The sequence below is a fragment of the Pongo abelii genome, chromosome 15 (assembly GCF_028885655.2).
Source record: "Pongo abelii isolate AG06213 chromosome 15, NHGRI_mPonAbe1-v2.0_pri, whole genome shotgun sequence".
Taxonomy (NCBI): Eukaryota; Metazoa; Chordata; class Mammalia; order Primates; family Hominidae; genus Pongo; species Pongo abelii.
The window spans coordinates 56192671-56213757 of NC_072000.2; the positions used below are offsets into that span (position 1 = coordinate 56192671).

The 21087-nt window shown below is 38.2% G+C and overlaps 1 protein-coding gene and 1 long non-coding RNA gene across 2 annotated transcripts in view; one reads left to right on the forward strand and one right to left on the reverse strand.

Moving 5' to 3' along the window:
• The window catches only part of TXNDC16 (thioredoxin domain containing 16), a 460012-nt gene that overhangs the window by 65115 nt on the left and 373810 nt on the right, over positions 1–21087 (reverse strand). Inside the window, exons 21-22 of the transcript XR_010137039.1 lie at positions 5597–5774; positions 405–487 (exon numbers count right to left, since the gene is read on the reverse strand). The gene's annotated coding sequence lies outside the window, so the exon portion shown is untranslated. The remainder of the gene's footprint in view (positions 1–404; positions 488–5596; positions 5775–21087) is intronic.
• On the forward strand, positions 6231–12390 carry LOC134759973 (uncharacterized). The gene is made up of 3 exons (XR_010136876.1): positions 6231–6299; positions 8021–8192; positions 11905–12390. It is a non-coding gene; the product is annotated as an uncharacterized LOC134759973 (long non-coding RNA).

A 21087-nucleotide genomic window follows, 5' to 3' on the forward strand; every position in this document is an offset into this window, starting at 1 on the left:
TCCCCATGTGTCATAGGAGGGACTTAATGGGAGGTAATTAAATCATGGGGATGAGTCTTTCCCTTGCTGTTCTTGTGATAGTGAATAAGTTTCATGAGAACTGATGGTTTTATAAAGGCGAGTTCCACTGCACATGTCCACTTGTGTGCCGCTATGTAAGATGTAACTTTGCTCCTCATTCACCTTCCACCATGATTGTGAGGCCTCCCTAGCCATATGGAACTCTGAGTCCATTAAACCTCTTTCTTCTATAAATTACCTAGTCTCTGGTATGTCTTTATTAGCAGCATGATAACAGATTAATACAATTATAAATGCAAAATTCTTTTAAAATATGAGCAAACAAAATTTAGCAGTATATAACAAGCTGATCATAATACATAATATATAGAAAAGATAATCACCATAACCAAGTGGAGTTTCTTCCAGTGATGCAATCTGGTTCAATGTATGAAATTCAGTCAGTGAAATCCATCATATTAACAGGCTAAGGAATAAAAAACATCACACGTTCATATCAGTTGCTATAGTTTGGATATGGTTTGTTTCTGCTAAAACTCATTGTGAAATTTGATCCCCAGTGTGGTGGTGTTGGAAGGTGGGGCCTAGTGGAAGGTGTTTGGGTCATTGAGGTGGGTGATTGATGAATAGATTAATGCTTTCCTATGGGAGTGAATGAATTCTCACTCTCCAGAGAGTGGGTTGTTGTCAAAGGGAGTTTGGCTTCCTAGACTCTCTCTTGCTTGCTCTTCACCATGTGATGACTTGGCACATGCCTGCTTGATTTTCCACCTCTCTACCATGTTTTGTCCCAGCAAACAGCCCCCACCAGAAGGCAGCCAGATGTGGTGCAATGCTCTTGAACTTCCCAGCCTGCAGAATTGAGTGAAATAAATCTCTTTTTTTAATAAATTACCCAGCCTCAGGTATTCTTTTATAGCAACATAAAATGGACCAAGGTATCAATTGATGCAGAAAAATTATTTGACAAATACATGATCTTTAGGGGAAAAGGTCTCTCAGAAAAATAGGAGTAAAGGAGAGCTTCCTTAACTTGATAAAGAACGTCTACAAAAAACCCACAACTTAACATCATTATACTTAGTAGTGAAAGGCTGAGTGCTTTTCACCTAAGTTCTTCCCTAAGAACTGGGCAAGGATGCCTACTATCACCACTTTTATTCCACACTATGCTGGAGCTTCCTATTTAGTGCATTAAGACAAAAAAGTAAAATGAAACAAAAATGTACAGATCAGAGAGGAATAAATAAAACTGTCCATGTTTGCAGATGACATAGGCAGAAAATCTCAAGGAAGCTACCAAAAAGCTCCTAAAGCTAATAAGTGAATTCAGTAAAGTTGTAGTATACAAGATAAATACACAAAAATAAATTATATTCCTATATATTATCAACAAACATATACACCAACATTTATAATCATTCAAAAAAAGAGGAAAACTTAGTTGTCAGTCTAACAAAACATGTATGGGACTTGTGTACTGAAAACTACATAATACTGATGAAGAAAGCAAGGAAGATCTAAATAAATGAAGAGACATTCTGTGCTTATGTAATAGAAGACTCACTCTAGTAAAGATTTCAGTTCTCCCAAATTGATATTCCAGTTTAGTGCAATTTCAATCAAAATCTCAAGTATTTTATGGATAGAGGTAAGATTATTTTTGGGTTTATAGGAAACAACAAAACACTAGAATAGCTAAAACGATTTTGAAAAGGAAGAATAAAATGGGAGAAATCAGTCTACCTGATTTTGAGACTTACTATAAAGCTACAGGAATTAAGACTGTGTGGTATTAGTGGAGGGTTAGACACACGGATCTGTAGAACAGGTTAGGGAACCCAGAAATAGACCCATACAAATATGCCCAAATTGATTTTTGACAAAGATAAAAAAAATCAACTCAATGGAGAAAAGACGGCTTTGCAAACAAATGATGCTGAAGCAATTGTACATCTATGGGTACACAATAAACAATGCCCTAAACCTCACACCTCATGCAAAAGTGAACTCAAAATGGGTCATGTTAGTTAAATGCTAACATGAAACTATTAAACTTTTCCAAAACTATAGGAGAAAATGTTTGAGAACTAGGGCTAGGCAAAGATCTCTTAGACTTGTCACTGAAAACAAAATCTACAAAAACAAACATTGGTAAATTTGAACTTCATCAAAATTAAATGCTTTTGCTTCATAAAGTCCTGGTAAGATGAAGAAAAGACAAGCCACATACTGGGAAAAATATTTACAAACCACACATCTGACAAAGACTAGTATCTAGGGTGTATAAAGAATCCTCAAAACTCAACATTAAAAGAGCAAACAATCTACATGCCATGTTAGTCCATTCTGGGACTGCTATAAAGAAATACCTGAGACTGGGTAATTTATAAAGAAAAGAGGTTTAATTGGCTCACAGTTCTGCAGGCTGTACACGAAGCCTAGTGGCTTCTGCTTCTAGGGAGGCTTCAGGAAGCTTCCAATTATGGCAGAAGGCAAAGGGGGAGTGAGGTACTTCACATGGCTGGAGCAGGACAAAGGGAGGAGGGCACGTTCCACACACTTTTAAACAACCAGATCTTATGAGCACTCACTATCATGATGACAGCACCAAGGGGTATAGCATTAAATCATGAGAAACCGCCCCCATGGTTCAATCACCTCACACAGGGCCCCACCTCCAACACTGGGGATTACAATCTGACACGAAATTTGGTGGGACACAGATCCAAACCGTATTAAGGCAATAGACATTTCACTAAAGAAAATATGCTTATGGCAAGTAAGTACCTGAAAAGATGTTCCAGATCATTACTCATGAGGGAGATGCAAATTAAAACCACAATGAGATACCATTACATGTCTTTCAAAATGGCTAAAACAAAAATTAGTCACAACACCAAATGCTGGAAAGGATGTGGAGAAATTGCTTGTACAAATGCAAAATGTTACAGCCATTCTGGGAAAAAACAATCTGGCAGTTTCCTTTAAATTTATTTTATTTTATTTTATTTTATTTTATTTTTACTTATTTATTTGTTTTTGAGACAGAGTCTTGCACTGTTGCCCAGGCTGGAGTGCAGTGGTGCAATCTCACCTCACTGCAACCTCTGCCTCCCAGGTTCAAGCGACTCTCCTGCCTCAGCCTCCCAAGTAGCCGGGACCACAGGCAACCACCACCACACCCAGCTAATTTTTGTATTTTTAGTAGAGACAAGGTTTTATCATGTTGACCAGGATGGTCTCAAATGCCTGATCTCAGGCAATCCTCCCATCTCAGCCTCGCAAAGTGCTGGGATCACAGGCATGAGCCACCGTGACTAGCCTTCCTTTAAAATTCAAACATGCAACAATCACACAACCCAACAGTTACACTCCTGGCCATTTATCCCAGAGAAATGAAGACTTAGTTCACACAATAACCTGTACATAAATGTTTATAGAAGCTTTATTTGTAATTGTCAAGAAAAAGTGGAAACAACACAAATACGGTGGGATTTGAGAGACTGAAGACAATGGAAAGACCAGGGAGTCTCTATGAGTGGAGAGGGGATGGTGAAGATCTTGTCCACGAATGGGGAGAGGAGTTGTATCAGTTGCATGGTCCCTCCTTCTCCACTTTCCCTTCCCCGTATGCATTTATCCCTGATGTGGAAGGGAGTCAGAATGTGCTAAGTAGAGGAAGAGTCTGAAGAAGAAATGCAAGAAAAAAGAAAAGACAGGCAGGCAACTTCCAGTTCCATCAAGGGGGCAACCATGGAGCAGGACAGCTGCTCCTAAACTCAGAGGGGCAGCAGGAAAACCCCTGCATTTTGCTTTTAATAATATTTGGATTATTTAATTTTTTAAAAGTCAAAGAAGTTTTAAAATACTAATGAAATACTGAAAAGCTAATTTTAAAAAGTATTCCTTTGCCACAGTAAATTTACTATTATGAGATAAAAACTAATAAATTCACTTAATTAGATATTTTTTAGGCATCTGGATGAAAAGTACATATTGCATAATTACAGACATGGCTGTAAAGAGGGCAATATTTAATATTAGCTCAACTTTATATTGAACCAGCACATTTTTTCTGAAAAGCTAAAATAACTGTCACATGTTATCTCTTCTAGGTTGATGATACGTAAAGATAGACAATTAATGTCAAGTTTTATAGATCAGTAAACCAAAAAGTATCTGAGACTGGTCTCAGTCAATTTAGAAGTTTATTTTGCCAAGGTTAAGGACATGCCCAGAAGAAAAGAACATTGATTCACAGAAACAACCTGTGGTCTGCACCTTTCTCCAAAGATGGTTTTGAGGGCTTCAGTATTTAAAGGGGGAAAGCAGGCTGAAGGGGAAAGATGGAAGGTATGGTCATCTACATGTTGCAAGATAAAAGGAGCAGGTAGGAGAACAGTCAACTATGTATTCATCTCACACTCAGTAAATCAGAACTTTGCATAAGATTATGAGCATAGAGTAGCTACCTGTGGAAATATTTAACCTTTTATCTGTAGCTATCTGCTTAAGAACAAAAGGAAAGGCAGCTTCTTGCATGGCTCAGCTTTCAGTTTAATCTTTTTCCTCTTGCACAGTGAATTGGGTTTTTATTTTGCTTTCATAGATACCTAGACAGGTCAAGGTGCTTGCTTAAACTTAGTGAGTCCTGAGCAGAGGTGTAATTCAAACGGTCATGTCCGTGATGCTTAAATTGTGCTTTGCATTTCACTGCTGTGCTTGTATGAGAGTACAAAAGATTCTGAGAGCCAAATTAAATTTCTAAGTGTTTTAGCTCTTAGTTTCCACAAACAAATCAAAATACCAGTATAAATCTAACTATAGGGCAAGACAGCAGTATCATTACATAATGGACCAGATTAAGAATATACAGTTGCACACGTTAAAAAAAAAAACCTGAGAAGTTATCAGCAAACACATGTAACATGGCTTGTGCTCAGCTATCCTCCACATCTTCTGCCTGCCTTTTGTGCTACCAGGTTCATTTGCTGCTTGGATAGTTCACTTGAGCCTAAGTGGCTCATAACCATGGGACATCTGTAAAGGATGTTAAAGATGCTCACTGGTCTATTTCTGAATTTATGTTTTCTAGCCAGACAGAGCACAACTATAGAAAATAGTTTCCTTTGTCAAACATATATTTGATACAGTACTGTCCTTTTGATAGAGGCAGGAGGCAGCCAAATGTCTAGGCAGATAAGGGCATGTCCCCAGGGAAACCCCACCTTCAAGCCGAAGACAGTCCTGGGTAAATCCTTGGACCACATTGAGGACCTGTCTTCTCATTTGGTGCACTTTCCTCTGATCAATCCCCACCCTTCACCTATTTTACATATACCTACACTTTCCTAATTGGTTTTCTACACTATCATGCCCACCTTTGAGTGGTGTCTTCCCTTTAATCGTTTTTGTGTACTCACAAACCAATCAGCATGCACTCCCTATTCTGAGCCCATAAGAGCCCCAGGCTCAGCCATGTTAGGGAACTTTTCCTGCCTTTGGGTAGGGGGACCACTCCCACATCCCCTTCCTGCTGAAAGCTGTTTCATCACTCAACAAAACTTCTCACCTTGTATACTCTTCGATTGTCAGCATCCTCATTCTTCTTGGATGCTAGAAGAGAACTCAGGAAGCAGTGGGCAAGCCAGACTCAACTGGGGTGGGCCAAATGAGTGGGCCGTCTCCTGCAGCAGGTAGCATGGCCAAGCGAGGCCCAGGCATGGTGTCACCGGCCGGGGGTCCCTGGCCTGCAAAGTAGCAGAGAGAAAAATCCTTTTACCATTTTATTAAGCTTTTAATTTTTTCACATTTCATGATGTTCATTTATTATAAGAAGTACTTGGCATTTTTATTTAAAAAAATAGCACAACTTTCTGCCTTAAGAGAAGAATTAAAATGATTAACTTTGGACATTTTCTGTGATTTACATTTGACCTTGGTACGTCCCACAATTCCTTGATAAATGAACTTTCTTTTTTTTCAAGACAGGATCTCACTCTGTTGCCTAGGCTGAAGTGCAGTGATGCAATCATAGATCACTGTAGCCTCCAACTTCTGGGCTAGAGTGATCCTCTTGACTCAGCTTCCTGGGTAGCTGAGACCACAGGTTTGTGCCACTATGCCCACTAATTTTTTAATTTTTTTGTAGAGACAGAGTCTTGCTCTGTTGCCTAGGCTGGAATGCAGTGGTGCAATAATAGCTCACTGCAGCCTCCAGCACCTGGGCTAGAACAATCCTCTCTCCTCAACCTCCTCAGTAGCTGGGACTACAGGTGTGTGTCACCATGCCTAGTTAATTTTTAAACATTTTTGAGATCAGGTCTCTCTCTGTTGCCTAGGCTAGAGTGCAGTGATGAAATCATAGCTTACTGCAGCCTCCAACACCTAGGCTAGGGCAATACTCCTGCCTCAGCCTCCTGAGTAGCTTGGACCAAACTTAGTTAATTTTTTAATTTTTTGTAGGGACAGGGTCTTGCTATGTTGCTCAGGCTGATCTTGAACTCCTGGATCCAAGCAATCCTCCCCCTCTCAGCCTCCCAAGGTGCCGGGATTACAGGAGTAAGCTACCACACGTGGCCATAAATTAAACATTTTAAGATAAAAGTCACTTATGCATTGCAAAAGGACTGTTTAGAGTTATCTCTGAAGCATCAACTCTGCTGAGGAGCCCATATCAGCTACTCAGGAGTCTGGGAAGTGGTTTTGTTTATTAATTTATTTTTGAAAACTCACTTTATAATGCTCTGAGTGCTTTAAGTTTTTGTTAGTTCCATGAATTCCCCTTCAGTAGTTGAATTAATTCAAATCTGGATTTTAACCACGTTAAAAATGTTATTTATCAGGAAGTTGAGGCAACTTCTAAATAAGAATAATAATTTTTTACAGAGAACTTGTGTTTTCAAAGTTGTTAACATTGATTTAATATCCAGTTTCAGTTCCTGTATCAAATGTCAGAGTAAAATAAATCTTTAATGTCATGAGTAATCTCTAGACTGATGAAATAGCAAATCGAATGTTGAGTCAATAAGCAGGAAACTTTGACTTTGATATTATACTTTTACTCGTTTGGAAGTAAAAAAGATATTTTAAAATGAAAAGTACTCACACACATTAAGGGAAAACATGAGATATAATGCAGACTGTCGAAGATAAGATGTGTACATGCGTATTTTTATTACATGTGTTTAGTATTTTGGTTGCAACTACCTAAAGTTGTTATTTATCTGAGTATCAAGAAGGCTTTGCACCTCACACTGTGCATGCTCACATACCAAACATTTGTGCAAAATAAGGCTTCACTTTCCACTTGAAAACTCTACCAGGGTCAAGATATTAAAGAGTTCCAACCTAGATCTTGTTATCCAGGAAAAAGGGAAGAAATGCAAGTAGCTTACAAAGATAATATTTATTGGAGAATATGTCTCATTGTTAATTAACATGAGTTTCTAAAAAACATAAACTCTAATCATTTAGTGAGTTAATATCATATGCTGGACACTGCTGTCTGTTTAGATTTTCTAATTTCCTACTTCTTACTTTAGCAATGGCTTATTTAGTACCACTAATTAATCTATATTTTATAAGATCTCACTCCACTTATTCTGTGATATTTGCTGGTCTCTGATTTCTTTCCAAATGACTGAATGTATACAGGCATACTTTGTTTTATTGTGTTTCACAGATACTGGATTTTTTACAAATGGAAGGTTCGTGGCAATTATGCACGAACTATCAGGGCAAGTCTATCAGGGCCATTTTTTCCAACAGCATGTGCTCACTTTGTAAGTCTGTGTCACATATTGGTAATTCTCACAAAATTTCAAACTTTTTCATTTTTATTATCTCTGTTATGGTGATCTGTGATCAGTTATCTTTGATTTACTATTGTAGATGTGTTGGGGCTCATAAACTGCACCTGAACTTAATTGATAAATGTGTGTGATCTGACTTCCCCACTGACTAACCATTCTATCTCTCTCTCTCTCTCCTCCAGCCTCCCTAGTCTCTGAGACACAAGAATATTGCAGTTAGGCCAATTAATAACCCAACAATGGCCTCTAAGTATTCACGTGAAAGGGAGAGTTGCACCCTGATTAGTCAGCAGCCATCAACATGGAGGCAAAACCCTCCACCAGCAAGAAGATTATGACTCACCGAAGGCTCAGGTGATTGTTAGTGTTTTTTAGTGATAAAATATTTTAAATTAAGGTATGTCCATTGGTTTAAGATATAATACTATTGCACACTTAATAGACTACAGTATAGTGTCAACATAACTTTTACACGCACTAAGAAAGCAGAAATTTCATGTGACTCATTTTATTGCAATATTTGCTTTATTGTGGTGGTCTAGAACTGAACCCATAATATCTCAGATATTCTTGTACTTTAGTGATCACTTTATCTTTTTTGTTTAGCATAATCAAGTATAAAGCAAACACTTTATCTTAACCATTAATTTCACCCAGCAGCATCTAAGACCAAGGCATTGGACAAATCATGGTCCTTTTTTCCATTTAAAAATGCAAAATGGGCTGGGAGCAGTGGCTCACACCTGTAATCCCAGCACTTCGGGAGGCCGAGGGGGGCAGATCACGAGGTCAGGAGATTGAGACTATCCTAGCTAACATGGTGAAAACCCATCTCTACTAAAAATACAAAAAATTAGCCGGGCGTGGTGGCACATGCCTATAGTCCCAGCTACTTGGGAGGCTGAGGCAAGAGAATTGCTTGAACCCAGGAGGCGGAGGTTGCAGTGAGCCGAGATCGTGCCGCTGCACTCCAGCCTGGGTGGCAGAGCAGGACTCCATCTCAAAAAAAAAAAACAAAAGGAAAATGAAGTCATAATTTTTATCCCATCTCTGTCCACTGAAAAGGCCTACAGGCAACAATCAACCCATTGAAATGAGAACAATTAGCACTGTCAATATCACTCCTCACTAAAAGGAGTCAGAACTCTTTGGATAAATGTCAGATTCTGAGTCTGAGGTAGAAAGGCGCAAGAAGCTGGAACATCTTATCACATTGGAAAGAAAGAAAACAATCAAAGGATAGTAAAGACAAATTGAAAAGTGTCCTACTGATTAAAAATGGCCCAATTTGAGCATCAAAAAAATAATTTGAGGTAGATTTGAAAAGCATCATGTTGGAATCCATAAGTCTATGATGACCTATCTATCTCTATGTATGTATATGTTTGTGTGTATATATATATATACACACATACACGCACACACACACACATATATATATACACACATACTTATATTAAAATTGATGGTAGCTGGGCATGGTGGCGCACGCCTGTAATCCCAGCTACTTGGGAGGCTGAGGCAAGAGAATCGCTTGAACCCGGGAGGCAGAGGTTGCAGTGAGCTGAGATCACACCACTGCACTCCAGCCTGGGTGACAGAGCGAAACTCCATCTCAAAAAAATTTGATGGTCACCTTTGGAAATTGTTAGAGCAATAACTCATTAATACGAAGTGATAAATAAAAGGATAGAAGAAGCATTTATTCTATCTTTCCTTTATGACTAAATTCCAGTAATACATGCAGAAAGAATTAATTAAAAATGATTAAAATATTACCCATTAATAACTCCTAATTAAAACATTACCCTTTTATAATACCTAATGAAATAATGAACATTACCACTTAGTAGGTGAAAGGTTGGTTTGGAACACTATGATGAATAAATTAGCCTAATAACTCTCAGATCTACGGATCAATCTTAACATCTCAAAGACAAAGACAATGCATTATGTTTTTCCTACTGCCATGCAACAGGCACTACATGGCACCATCTATGAACCTAAATCACAAATCCAGAATTAGGATGAGTTTACAGGACAAACGACCTGCAGGGGGCACTGTTACAGATTAAAAGAAATTTTAGGAACTCTAACAACAAAATGCACTGTGTGAACCTTGTTTGGATCCTGATTCAAACCAACCAATTACAAAAAGACACTAATAAGACAATTTGTAAATAATGATGATATTAAGTCTAATAGATATTGAGGAAATTAAGAATATGTTTTCATATATTTAGTTTTAGGAAAATAGCATTGTGGTTATATTAAACAGAAGAGATCCCTTTTCTCCATTGAGACATATACTGGTGTCTTAATGAAAGAAATGATATATCTGGGTTTTACTTAAAATAATCTAGTGGGGTGTGAGAAGTATAAAGTCAGTTGTTGCATAATATGGGGGTTGTTATACTGCTTTCTCTATTTTTTGTGTAAGTTTGAACATTTCCATAAGAAAAAGTTTCAAAGGTGACAAAATATCACTCCATTCATTTGTTCTTTTGAAAAACACTAGGGTTTGCACCAGTGTGGACCAGGTGCTGGGCACCCCAACATATTACATAACTCACATTTATTTTTGGTGAAGGAAAAATATCATTAAATACTGTGATTAAAAATAGAGATAAAAAATGAAGCACCAGGACACAGACCAAGCAAATAGTTATGATTGGGGAATGGCTTACGTGGGTTGGAGAAAGTTTTGTCAGAGAGATAACATTTGCTCTCCATCAGCTAACTCATTTGAGGCTGGCTTCAATGGGCAGGCATTCTCTAAAACTACATCAGGAAAAAGCAACCTATCTCATAAGGACTTCACAAGCATTTGGTTTTCCCTTCTTGTTACAATCTGTATAATTTGTTTTCTGGGAAAGGTGCACATAGATCTGCATGTGGTTAGCAAATTTTAAAAAAATTAATGGTTAAAATTTGCTAATCTCATTTGTTTTCCAAAAGAAAGGGGAAAATAATTCACTTCATTGTAAATATTAAGGGAATTTTGAGCCTATAAAGGGATTTTAGGTAAGGGTTTCAAAATTTAGAAGGTATTTTTTTCCAAATTAAGGGAAAAAAGATACAACTACAGTCATGCATAACTTAACAACATGGATACATTCTGAGAAATGCATCATTAGCAATTTTCTTCATTGTGCAAACATCATAGAGTATACTTACACAAATCTGGATGGTACATCTTGATACACCCTAGGTTATACAGTATAGCCTGATGACAAAAAAGGAAACTGAGGCAAAATTAATATTGACAGTTTATTTGGGCCAAGGTTGAGGACTGCAGTGCCAGAAACTCTGGGAATTACTCATTTCAGCCCTCCTTACAAGCTGGTTTTTAAAAGGCAAAAGGGGACAAGGAGTGAGCTGATAGAAAACTGTTTGACAGGAATTCTCACTGGTTTACAGAAATAACATTGATTAGTAACTTGCTACACATTGTTGAACTACAGAGTATGAGTTTCAGCTTCCAACATGTGGCATTTTATGTCTAGATAGCATCAGATAGTCTAGCATCCACATAGCAAGTGGCTTCAAGAGGTAATTATTTAGCTCAAAGCGTGAGTGAGATGAGACTGCTGTCACATTTTAATGTCTCTCTGGGCCTGATAATTTAAAAGGGGCTCACATTCCTCAGATAAAAATTTCTTTTCTCTCTCAAGCTGATTGTTATTATTAGGCTACAAACCTGTACAGCATGTGGCCATACTGAATACTGTAGCCAATGGTAACACAATGGTAAGTATTTGTATATATAAACATAAAGAAGGTACAATAAAAATATGGTATTATTTTCTTACAGGATGACCACCATACATACAGTTCCTTGCTAACAGAAACATCATCAAGCAATGTGTGGCTATATTTCAAACCTAGATTGCTATCTATATTGACACTTATATATAGTAAATGCCATAAATGTCTTTGAAGGAAAAAATATTATGCATTCCTTCTAAAATTAGTTTAGATATGGTGAGGCCTTTTCCTGAGAATAATGGCTTTATTTTTCTTTGACTCCAGTGGTAAATGAACAGCATTGGCTATCTCTCCACAGGGCCACCAACTACAAAGGAACTGGAAGACCTCTGAAATTTGGGACTATGGCAGATTTCATAATTTGCCTTGCTCATTTGGGAACTGTTAGTAAATCTTCTTTCTCATCACTGACATCAGTATGTTTTTGCTTCAATTTTGTATTTAGTAAAGGCTGAACTAATTGTCATTGCCCCAGAGTAAAGCATAATTGAGCCTGACTGACAGACTAATGAAGCTCAAGTTACTGGAAACGGAGGTTTTACGAGGTTGCCCTGAGATTGATCCCACTGTGCTGGGAGTCTTGAGGGTCCCATGAAGGCTGCTCTGCTTCATGACCTCGGGAGAGTTGATGCAAGGAAGATACAGCAGCTGAATTTGGTTCAAAGCAAACCTGGCAGTGGTAAGAGTATTAATATACAAGACAAGTGTTTACAGATGAAGATGTTGTGCAATAGGATGGATGGAAGTAGGATTAACTAGTACAATTATTCATCAAGGCTAAATCATTATAGCATCTTTGAATCAGAAGACAATGGAGAGTTATTTAATTAGGACTCCCATTGAATCAAGAACTTCCTCTTCCAGATTCCTAAAAGGTGGTTATCTAATTGGAAGACCACCAAACAAACAGAGCACAAGAAATAAATGATGAATTCTCCTCATTTCTCTTAAGCTTTTATAAAAAATATATTTTGTAACAAATATACTGTACATATCCTGAGTGTGCTGAAGACAGGTATGAGCCACTGCACCTGGCTCAAAAGCAGGAATTTTTACTCATTACTAATGGGAATGCCAAATTGCACAGCAACTTTGGAAGAATGTTTGGAAGTTTCTTACCAAACTAAACATACTCTTTGATATGGTTTGGCTGTGTCCCTACCCAAATCTCATCTTGAATTGTAGTTTCCATAATCCCCACATGTTGTGAGAGGGACCCAGTGAGAGGTAATTGAATCATGGTGGTGGTTACCCCCATGTTGTTCTTACGATAGTGAGCAAGTTCTCATGAGATCTGATGGTTTTATAAGCAGCTTTTCCCCTTTGCACAACACTTCTCCTTCCTGCCACCATGTGAAGAAGAACATTTTGCCTCTCCTTTCACCATGATTCTAAGTCTCCTGAGGCTTCCTAGCCCTGTGGAACTGTGAGTCAATTGAACCTCTTTCCTTTATAACTTACTAGTCTTAGGCAGTTCTTTATAGCAGCAAGAGAATGGACTAATACAGTAATTGGTACCGAGGGAGTGAGGCACTGCTATAAGGATACCTTAAAATGTGGAAGTGACTTTGGAATGGGGTCACAGGCAGAGGCTGAAACAATTTGGAGGGTTCAGAAGACAACAAGAAAATGTGAGAAAGTTTGGAACTTCCTAGAGACTTAGAGATCTCAGAAGACAGGAACATGTGGGAAAATTTGGACCTTCCTAGAGACTTGTTGAATGGTTTTGACCAAAATGCTGACAGTGATATTGACAATTAAGTCCAGCCTGAGGTGGTTGCAGATGGAGTTGAGGAACTTCTTGGGAACTAGAGCAAAGATTACACTTGCTTTGCTTTAAGAAAGAGACTGGCGGCATTTTGCCCCTGTCCTAGAGATCTGTGAAATTTTGAACTTGAGAGAGATGATTTAGGGTATACAGCAGAAAAACTTCTAAGCAGCAAAGCATTCAAGAGGAAGCAGAACATATAAGTTTGAAAATTTGCAGCCTGATGATGTGATGAAAAAGAAAAGCCCATTTTCTGGGGAGAAATTCAAGCCCACTGTAGAAATTTGCAAAAGTAAAAAGGAGCCAAATGTTAATCATCAAGACAATGGGGCAAATGTCTCTGGGGGGTGTCAGAGAACTTCACTCCAGCCCCTCCCATCACAGATCTGGATCCCTAGGAAGGAAAAATGGTTTCATGGGCCCCCATGCTCTGTGCAGCCTCAGGACATGGTGCCCTGCATCCCAGCTGCTTTAGTTCCAGCCGTGGCTAAAAGGGGCCAAGGTACAGCTCAAGCCATTGCTTCAGAGGGTGCAAGCTCAAGCCTTGGCTGCTTGCATGTGGTGCTGGGCCTCTGAGTGCACAGAAGCAAGAACTGAGGTTGGGGAACCTCTGCCTAGATTTCAGAGAATGTATGGAAACACCTGGATGTCCAGGCAGAAGTTTTCTGCAGGGGAGGAGCCCTCACGGAGAACCTCTGCTAGGGCAAAGGGAAATATGGGTTTGGCGCCCCCACACAGAGTCCCCATGGGGGCACTGCATAGTGGAGCTGTGAGAAGAGGGCCACTGTCCTTCAGACCCCAGAATGGTAGATCCACTGACAGCTTGCACTGTATACCTGGAAAAGCCACAGACACTCAACACCAGCCATGAAAGCAGCCAGGAGGAGGGCTGTACCCTGCAAAGCCACAGGGGTGGAGGTATCCAAGGCCATGGGAGCCCACCTCTTGCTTCAGTGTGACCTGGATGTGAGACATGGAGTCAAAGGAGATCATTTTGGAACTTGAAGGTTTAATGACTGCCCTATTGGGTTTTGGACTTGCAGGGGCCTGTAGCTCCTTTGCTTTGACTAATTTCTCCCATTTGGAATGGGCATATTGACCCAATTCCTGTACTCCCATTTTGTCTAGGAAGTAACTAACTTGCTTTCGATTTTACAGGCTCCTCCTAGGTGAAAGAGACTTGCCTTGTCTCAGATGAGACTTTGGACTTGGACTTTTGGGTTAATGCTGGAATGAACTAAGACTTTGGGGGATTTTGGAAAAGCATGATTGTGTTTTGAAATGTGAGGACATGAGATTTGGGAGGGGTCAGAGTAGAATGATATGGTTTGTCTGTGTCCCCATCCAAAACTCATCATGAATTTTACTTCCCATAACCCCTACATGTCATGGGAGGGACCCAATAGGAGGTAACTGAATCATGGGGGTGACTACCCCCATGCTGTTCTCATGACAGTGAGTTCTCATGAGAGCCATGGTTTTATACGGGGCTTTTCCCCTTTGCTCAGCACTTCTCCTTCCTGCCACCATGTGAAGAAGGATGTATTTGCTTCCCCTTCTGACATGATTCTAAGTTTTCTGAGGCCTCCCCAGCCATGCAGAACTATGAGTCAATTAAACCTCTTTCGTTTATAAATTACCCAGTCTCAGGCAGTTCTTTATAGCAGCATGAGAACAGACTAATATACTCCTATACTATTAGCCAGTAATTGTGCTCCTTGGTATTTACCCAAAGGAGTTGAAAACATTTGTACACAGAAAAACCTACACATTAATGTTTATTGCATCTTTATTCACAATTGCCAAAACTTGGAAACAAAAAAGATGCCCTTCAATAGGTGAAAAGATAAACTGTGTTACCTCCAAACAATGGAATATTATTTAATGATAAAGAGAAATGGGCTATCAAGCCACAAAAAAGACAAGTAGGAAGCTTAAATTCATGTTGCTAAATGAAAGAAGTCGATCTGAAAAGGCTACATACTGTATGAGTCCAACTATATGACATTCTGGAAAAGGCAAAACAGTAAAAGGACCATTGATTGCCAGGTATTAAGAGGGGGGTAGTGGGGAGGGATGAATAGGCAGAGCACAGGGGATTCACAGAGTGGTAAAACTATGCTGAATTATATTGTAATTGTGAATACATGTCATCATATATTTGTCAAAACCTATAGAATGTACAACACAGAGTGAATCCTAATATAAACTACCAGGTTTAGTTAAAAATAATGTGTCAACATTGTGCCAGCAATTGTAACAAATGTATCACAGTAATGCAAGATGTTAACAGTAGTGGAAACTGTTTGCATGGGAAGTGGGGATATGTGGGAATGCTCTGTTCTTTCTATTTGATTTTTCCAGAAACCTAAAACTGCTCCAAAACATAAAGTTGATTAACATTATTTTTTAAAAAAACAAGAACTCATTGTTCTTTGGGACAATATCAAGTAGCATAGCATATGTGTATTGAGATTCCAGGACAGGGTGGGCCAAAAAAATACTTGGAAAGATAATGCCAACCTTTTTTTTTTAATGAAAAATATCAACACACAGGTCCAGGAAGTTTAACAAATACCAAGAAGGATAATCACAAAGAAAACTACATCAAGGCACATTGTAATTACACTGCTAAAAACTATTGATGTATACATATGTAACTAACCTGCACGTTGTGCACATGTACCCTAAAACTTAAAGTATAATAATAAAAAAAAAAACAACCAGAGAGAAAGATATGTTACATATGGGGGAATATAAGACAATGAAATGACATCTTTAAATCACTAGGGGATGGGAAGGACCTTCTAATCTTCATCAACCTGTAATTGCATATCCAATGAATATGCACTCCAAAAATTAAGGTGAAATAGAGACATTTTCTTATCAGCAGATCTGCACTGCAGGAAAGGTTGAAGGAAGTTCAAGATGAGAGAAAATGATACCAGATAGAAACTGGGATTTACAGAAAGAAATAAAGAGTACTGGACACGGTAATATATAATATGGGAAGTCTATTTTCAATACTAAAATCATAATATATCTTCAAAAAGTCCAAATGCAGATGTTTTAGGCAGTCAATAAGTCAATAGTCACCATTATTAGCTTTCTAATTTTATGTTTTTCTTTAAAAAATTATGGCATTCACTAGATTGTATATAGAAAAAACTGGTTATGAATATTAATATATGACATTTAACTCATAAAATCTTTATTATACTATGCTTCTCTTTTTCTGCTGTCTTTGGCTAACTTATTAGAAAATTATGCTTAAATGAGCAGAAATATAAACTTATGTTCACACCTAAATAATATTTTTATAGTAATTTCTTCTCTTTTTATAATCTTAGTCTTTTGATTTACCTATGATAGCATTCTTCCTTTCCTAGCCAACCTGCTGATTTCACTCTTTCTCATCTGTACTTTCAAGCCAATTATTAAAAATAGAATTTAAGAATAGTATTAAGGAAAATCTGGAAAGAAAATATTTCTGAGTTTCTGCAAATATTTCATTGTTGTGATAATACTGTTTATGTAATTTTATATCCCACTTTTAAATCTAATACTATACTGTAGTTTTTATTTTTATATCTCTGCACAATATTCCACTCAATAGCTTCTATTCCTTTTTTTATTTTTTTATTTTTTTTGTTATACTTTAAGTTTTAGGGTACATGTGCACAACATGCAGGTTAGTTACATATGTATACATGTGCCATGTTGGTGTGCTGCACCCATTAACTTGTCATTTAACATTAGCTATATCTCCTAATGCTATCCCTCCCCCCTCCCCCCACCCCACAAGAGGCCCCGGTAAGCAATGGCAGCAAAAGCCAAAATTGACAAATGGGATCTAATTAAACTAAAGAGCTTCTGCACAGCAAAAGAAACTACCATCAGAGTGAACAGGCAACCTACAAAATGGGAGAAAATGTTTGCAATCTACTCATCTGACAAAGGGCTAATATCCAGAATCTACAATGAACTCCAACAAATTTACAAGAAAAAAACAAACAACCCCATCTACAAGTGGGCGAAGGATATGAACAGACACTTCTCAAAAGAAGACATTTATGCAGCCAAAAGATGCATGAAAAAATGCTCATCATCACGGGCCATCAGAGAAATGCAAATCAAAACCACAATGAGATACCATCTCACACCAGCTAGAATGGCAATCATTAAAAAAAGTCAGGAAACAACAGGTGCTGGAGAGGATGTGGAGAAATAGGAACACTTTTACACTGTTGGTGGGATTGTAAACTAGTTCAACCATTGTGGAAGCTGGTGTGGCAATTCCTCAGGGATCTAGAACTAGAAATACCATTTGACCCAGCTATCCCATTACTGGGTATATACCCAAAGGATTATAAATCATGCTGCTATAAAGACACATGCACATGTATGTTTATTGCGGCACTATTCACAATAGCAAAGACTTGAAACCAAGCCAAATGTCCAACAATGATAGACTGGATTAAGAAAATTTGGCACACATACACTATGGAATACTATGCAGCCATAAAAAATGATGAGTTCATGTCCTTTGTAGGGACATGGATGAAGCTGGAAACCATCATTCTCAGCAAACTATCACAAGGACAAAAAACCAAACACCGCATGTTCTCACTCATAGGTGGGAATTGAACAATGAGAACACTTGGACACAGGAAGGGGAACATCTATTCCTTTTTTAAAAAAAATCATTCTATTGCCTGTGATTAAGAGCTTTTTTTCAGTTTGGACATTTTGGCTAGAGGATAGGTGGCTTCAATGAATCACTCTGTGTTCATAAGTTTTTTGTTGCATTTATTCTTGTGTAATTTTTCTGTTTCTGACCTAAGGCTGGTTCTTATCTCATTTGCAACTGTGTAGTCATTAACATCACAGAAGTTTATTTTCTCAACTGTTCCTCTCTGCTTCCTTTTCTACCTGTCACATCCCACCTCTAAAATGTGTAATCTCATTCATTCTGTAGGGTCCAATTCAAACCTTACCTTCTTTATTTACCTATACCTGAACCTCTCCACTAAACCTCCGTGGCACAGGATAAATAGTACATGTTTGATAAATATATATGTGTGTGCATGTGTGTGTGTGTTTTGACTTAAAATTGAACAATAGAAAGTGTGGTCACTTAAAATTAAATTAAATCTGGAACCAGTCATTTAATTTACAAATGAATTTAGCAACATTATTTTTCTCCTAACAGATATATTTTTCATCAATCCTAAGACTCAATCTCTGAAAATAGCATGATATTTTAAAATTCCTGATTGTGGCTATCATCATATAGCTATAATTACCCACTTACGCACTTCAAAACTTGCCTAAGTGTAAGGGTGTAAGTGTCTTGAAAGAAATTCTGGGGAAAGCAGTAAGCATTCTTTTAAGATGCAGTGCATTACCAGTTCTCTTGATCCTGGATAATGTTGTGTGGTAAAATATGACATATCAACAACTGGTGAGTGAAAAGTGGTCCCAAAGAGTTGGACTCTAAATGTCAAGGTTCGGGAAAACCTTAATGATTTAACCAATTTAGATAGTTTATATTTTCCCCTTTTATGTATGCACAAGTACGTTATACATGAAAAGATCAGGCCAGGTGCAGTGGCTCATGCCTATAATCCCAGCACTTTGGGAGGCCAAGGTGGTAGGATCCCTTGAGCTCAGGAGTTCAAAACCAGCCTGTGCAACACAGTGAAAGCCTGTCTGTAAAAAAATTTTAAAATTAGCTGACATGCCCATAATCCTAACACTTTGGGAGGTCAAGGCAGGCAGTTTGCTTGAGCTCAGGAGTTTGAGACCAGGCTGGGCAACATGGTGAAACCCCATCTCTACAAAAAATATAAAAATTAGCCAGGTGTGGTGGTACACAACTGTAGTCCCAGCTACTTGGGAGGCTGAGGTGGAAGGATCACTTGATCCAGGAGGTTGAGACTGCAGTGAGCCAACATCTTGCCACTGCACTCCACCCTGGGTAAAAAATTGAGACCCTGTCTCAAAAAAAAAAAAAAAAATTAGCTGGGTATGGTGGTACACGACTATAGTCTCAGCCACTTGGATAGCTTTAGCTCAGAAGGTGGAGGCTACAATAAGCTGTGATCACACCACTGCACTCCATCCTGGCTGACAGAGCAAGACCCTATACATACCTGTATATATTTTGTATAATTTTTGTTCTTATCTCTGTTAAAAATGTCCATGAACTGCTGGAGTTTATTTTTAATCCAAGATTCTATTAGTAACAAAATATTTCCATCAATGTATAATTATATTTTTAATACAGTATTGGTTTTGGAAATTTATTAAGAGCCTTTTGAAAACCCTAAATAAATTATATTGACTAGTTCTCCTTTGTCTACATTTCTAATTAACCCCTTCCAGAAGGCTAATAGAACTTTACTAAAGCTTCACACTGTAAAGAATGGAATCCAAGGTAGCAGCAAGACAACAAAACAAAAATTCCAGTTAAGAGTTCAGAAGCCCCACCCAAAGTCATTATCATCCATTTACAGCCACTACATTATTTCCCTTGCATCTGACCATAAATTCACAAGAATTATGACTTTCAGGTAGGGGATATGAAATGGGTGGGGGAGAGCTTTGCAAATAATTTCATCACAGATGAATAGCACATGTATGTTTATATATCTATGTATGTTCAAAGGAAATATGACATTTATACCCTATACACACAGTAAAATTTGTATGTATGTATATATGTGTATAAGATATATATGTATTTTGTACATATATAATGTATGTGTGTGTGCATGTGTGTATGTGTATACATGTGATGATTATAATGAGTTCACTATGTAGGGAAGGGATAGAGGCAAAGAAGGGGGTTGGGAAACAGAGACCTGAGAGTATTCAGGGCAGAGAAGGAAATACATACAATTACATGGAAAGAAGAAATGAAGCTGGTCCCATGTGAACCTCAAAATTCAACATCTCTGAAAACTTGACTCATCGTCTACTCCTACTGTGAGATGGATGGAAAGGAGAATAAATTTTGGACATATATTTAGAAAACAAAATCACCAGAAGACAGTGTGGCACAGTGGCAAGAGCACTGGCTATGGAATCACCCCTGACCTTGAACCCCAGCTCTGCCTCCAACCAGCTAAGTGACAGTGGGCAACTTAACCTCTTCAAGCCTCCATTTGCTTATTTGTAAGATGGGTGCAGTAATAGCAGCTATCTCACTTGGCTGCTGGAAATATGAGTCCTTACTAGACTCCACGGAGCAACCGTTTCCTGTGACCCCAGTCTCTTCATCTCTCTAGGCTCCTTGCCCCTGCAAGAGGCTCATGCTTCACCTATCAGCTTAGGCTCCTCCCATTCTTTTTCATTTTTTTAAAGCTTCCTACGAGCTTTGACCTTTTCTAGCCTTATGCTTGTCTTTGTTTTGTTGTACGTTACTTCATCTTGGATCCTTGATGGCAAATGCCTGTCAGTACTCTTCTCCAAATGATTTTCATGGAGCCCAATCTCCATAAAGCATTAGTGGAATAGGATTACCTAAGAAAAAGTGCCCCTAGGGCCAAATAAATTTGAATAATTATGGGTTAAAGAACATTAAGCCAGGTTATTTTACTAGGGGATTTCTCAGATGTGCTAATGTGCATTATTCATCTCCAAGACAGGTAAATCATGCAAAGTTTTACACAAACTGAACTGACCATAAGACTTTTTTAACTGAAGAAT